We start from the raw sequence: 4,539 nt of genomic DNA on the forward strand, positions 1-4,539 counted from the left end.
ATAATTTTTACAATAATTTCTTCCTTTCCTTTCTCTCTTCATCAACGGTCACTACTAGTACTACTACTACTACTACTACTACTACTTTTATTATTACTACTATTACTATTACCACTATTACAACTACTACTACTACTACAACTACTACTACTACTACTACTACTACTACTACTACTACTACTACTACAATTACTACTACTACTTTTACTACTACTACTACTAATAATAATAATAATAATAAAACTATTACTACTTTTAGTACTACAACTACGACTACTACTACTACTAATACTACTACTACACGTCTCGCGAGCGAAGGGAGAGCGCGGGACCCCACGGCATGTTCACACAACCACGGCACAATGGCTGGGCGTTTCTCCCGGCAGGAGACGCTTCCACTCCAGCTGGGGGAGCCGTGGGGGCGGAGCGGACCAGCAAACTGACCACGTGTCAAGGGCGTGAGGCCCCGCCAGAAGGGGAATCACGTCTCGCGAGCGGAGGGAAAGCGCGGGACGCACCGGCACGTTAATACAACCACGGCACAAGGGCGGCGCGCCTCTCCCGGCTGGAGACGCTTCCACTCCAGCTTTGGGAGGCGGGGGAGCGGAGCAGAGCAACAAACCGACCACGTGTCAAGAGCGTGAGGTCCCGCCAGAAGGGGAATCACGTCTCGCGAGCGGAGGGAGAGCGCTGCACCCCACGGCGCGTTCACACAACCATGGCAAAAGGGCTGGGCGCCTCTCCCGGTAGGAGACGCTTCCACTCCAGCTGGGGGAGCCGTGGGGGCGGAGCAGACCAGCAAACTGATCACTTGTGAAGGGCGTGAGGCCCCGCTAGAAGGGAAATCACGTCCTGCGAGCGGAGGGAGAGCGCGGGACCCCATGTCGTGTTCACACAACCTTGGCACAAGGGCGGCGCGCCTCTCCCGGCAGGAGACGCTTCCACACCAGCTGGGGGAGTCGGGGAGCGGAGCGGAGCAACAAACCGACAACGTGTCAAGGGCGTGAGGCCCCACCAGAAGGGGAACAACGTCTTACGAGCAGAGGGAGAGCGCGGGACCCCACGACGCGTTAACACAAACACGACACAAGGGCGGCGCGCCTCTTCCGGCAGAAGACGCTTCCACTCCAGTTGGGGGAGGCGGGGGAGCGGAGCGGACCAACAAACCGACCACATTTCAAGGGCGTGAGGCCCCGCCAGAAGGGGAATCACGTCTCGCGAGCGGAGGGAGAGCGCGGGACGCACCGGCCCGTTAACACAACCATAGCACAAGGACAGGGCGCCTCTTCCGGCAGGAGACGCTTCCACTCCAGCTGGGGGAGGCGGGGGAGCGGAGCGGAGCAACAAACCGACCACGTGTCAAGGGCGTGAGGCCCCGCAAGAAGGGGAATCACGTCTCGCAAGTGGAGGGAGAGCACGGGACCCCACATTTTTTCTCAATACGAAATAGTTACTGAGTTCTGAAGCTTCAAACTTCGACATTTGCTGTAAAACTTGAGTTTATTGAGACTTTACCAAACGTATAAATTCTAATATTTTTTTTTCCAGTAAATCATGTCAATCGATGGTAAGTTGTCTGTTCTATAACATATTAACGACGCGTTTCTAAATACAAAATAGTTACTGAGTTCTGAAGCTTCAAACTTCGTTATTTTTCATTCCTGTACAAATTCTTCCCCCTCTATCTCAATAACTTTTTGAACGATTTCAATGAGACTTTGCATGCAAGATGCAGTTATGGTCTTTGTTCATTTGCCATATATAAGGAAAGTCGCGTGATGCTTAAAAAAAAAAATTGTTTTTTTGCTTGATTTCTTTGAGACTTTACCAAACGTGTAAATTCTAATATTTTTTAAAAATAAATGAGGTCTGGCAAGAGTAACATGTCGGTTCTATAACATATTGACGGCTTTTTTCTCAATACGAAATAGTTACTGAGTTCTGAAGCTTCAAACTTCGACATTTGCAGTAAAACTTCAGTTTTTTGAGACCTTACCAAACGTATAAATTCTAATATTTTTTCCAGTAAATCACGTCAATCGATAGTAAGTTGTCTGTTCTATAACATTTTGACGATACTTTTCTCAATAGAAAATAGTTACTGAGTTTTGAAGCTTCAAACTTCGGCATTTCTCATTCCTGTACTACTTTTTCCCCCTCTATCTCAATAACTATTTGAACGATTTCAATGAGACTTTGCATACAAGATACAGTTATGGTAGTATTTCATTTGCCATATAAAAGAAAGTCAAGTGAGGCCTAAAAAAAAAAATAGTTTTTTTGCTTGATTTCTTTGAGGCTTAACCAAACGTGTAAATTCTAATATTTTTTATAATCAATGAAATCTATCAAGAGTAAGTTCTATAACATATTGACTGAGTTCTGAAGCTTCAAAACTACTACAACTACTACAACTACAAAACAATTACAACTACTACTGCTACTACAACTGCTACTACTACTACTACTTCTATTACTACTAATACTGCTAGTACTACGCTAGGAAGGGAGGTGATACATGCTTCACTAAGAGACAGAGAGAGAGAGAGAGAGAGAGAGAGAGAGAGAGAGAGAGAGAGAGAGAGAGAGAGAGAGAGAGAGAGAGAGAGAGAGGTAACGTCCTTGAGGATAGCAGCCCGTTTATGCTCCGCTCAGTGATCAGCGTTAGAATGTAATTCGTCATTTCTTAAAAAAAAAAAAAAAAAAAACAGAAACTTTATTTAGGGGGCTTGCTGGAAACAAACTACAATGGAGGAAAGAACAATATGTGTGCTATATGACCCACCCAGCTAAATTTTCAAGAAGCAAACGCAAGTGGGAAAATACGAGGAAGATAAATTTTCATTTATATACGTTTTATAGTAATTTCTGCCACGCCTTCCTCTATTCATCAACCGTCACTGACACTTATTCCCTTTATTTTTGACTTTATAGAATCTTTTGTAGGGCAAGACTCTAGAGGATATGTGCTTTCATAAGGTCTATAATGCTTTGCTTATCATAGAGACGTAAAAAAAAAAAATAATAATGATAATAATAATAAAAATAAATCAATTAATTAATTTAAAAAATCAAAATAAATAGATAAATAATTAAATTAATTAATCAAATAAATACTATGCTTCACCTTTATAGCATTCGTATGAATGTCAAAACAAAACAAAGAAATATAAATATAAATATTAATATGAAAATAAAAAATAATTACTAAATATATGAAAAATAGCATTACTACTACTACTACTACTACTACTACTACTACTACTACTACTACTGCTACTACTACTACTATTTTTTTTTTTTTATGTAGGAAGGACACTGGCCAAGGGCAACAAAAATGTAATAAAAAAAAAATGCCCACTGAAATGCCAGTCCCATAAAAGGGTCAAAGCAGTGGTCAAAAAATGATGAATAAGTGTCTTGAAACCTCCCTCTTGAAGGAATTCAAGTCATAGGAAGGTGGAAATACGGAAGAAGGCAGGGAGTTCCAGAGTTTACCAGAGAAAGGGATGAATGATTGAGAATACTGGTTAACTCTTGCGTTAGAGAAGTGGACAGAATAGGGGTGAGAGAAAGAAGAAAGTCTTGTGCAGCGAGGCCGCGGAAGGAGGGGAGGCATGCAGTTAGCAAGATCAGAAGAGCAGTTAGCATGAAAATAGCGGTAGAAGACAGCTAGATATGCAACATTGCGGCGGTGAGAGAGAGGCTGAAGACAGTCAGTTAGAGGAGAGGAGTTGATGAGACGAATAGCTTTTGATTCCACCCTGTCTAGAAAAGCAGTATGAGTGGAACCCCCCCCAGACATGTGAAGCATACTCCATACATGGACGGATAAGGCCCTTGTACAGAGATAGCAGCTGGGGGGGTGAGAAAAACTGGCGGAGACGTCTCAGAACACCTAACTTCATAAAAGCTGTTTTAGCTAGAGATGAGATGTGAAGTTTCCAGTTCAGATTATAAGTAAAGGACAGACCGAGGATGTTCAGTGTAGAAGAGGGGGACAGTTGAGTGTCATTGAAGAAGAGGGGATAGTTGTCTGGAAGGTTGTGTCGAGTTGATAGATGGAGGAATTGAGTTTTTGAGGCATTGAACAATACCAAGTTTGTTCTGCCCCAATGAGAAATTTTAGAAAGATCAGAAGTCAGGCGTTCTGTGGCTTCCCTGCGTGATATGTTTACCTCCTGAAGGGTTGGACGTCTATGAAAAGACGTGGAAAAGTGCAGGGTGGTATCTTCAGCGTAGGAGTGGATAGGACAAGAAGTTTGGTTTAGAAGATCATTAATGAATAATAAGAAGAGAGTGGGTGACAGGACAGAACCCTGAGGAACACCACTGTTAATAGATTTAGGAAAAGAACAGTGACCGTCTACCACAGCAGCAACAGAACGGTCAGAAAGGAAACTTGAGATGAAGTAAACTACTTCATCTCAATCTTCATCTTCATCCTACTACCCGTAGGAGGGTAGTTTGGAAATCAAAGCTTTGTGCCAGACTCTATCAAAAGCTTTTGATATGTCCAAGGCAACAGCAAAACTTTCA

Source organism: Scylla paramamosain, chromosome 27 (genome assembly GCF_035594125.1).
Source record: "Scylla paramamosain isolate STU-SP2022 chromosome 27, ASM3559412v1, whole genome shotgun sequence".
Classification (NCBI taxonomy): Eukaryota; Metazoa; Arthropoda; class Malacostraca; order Decapoda; family Portunidae; genus Scylla; species Scylla paramamosain.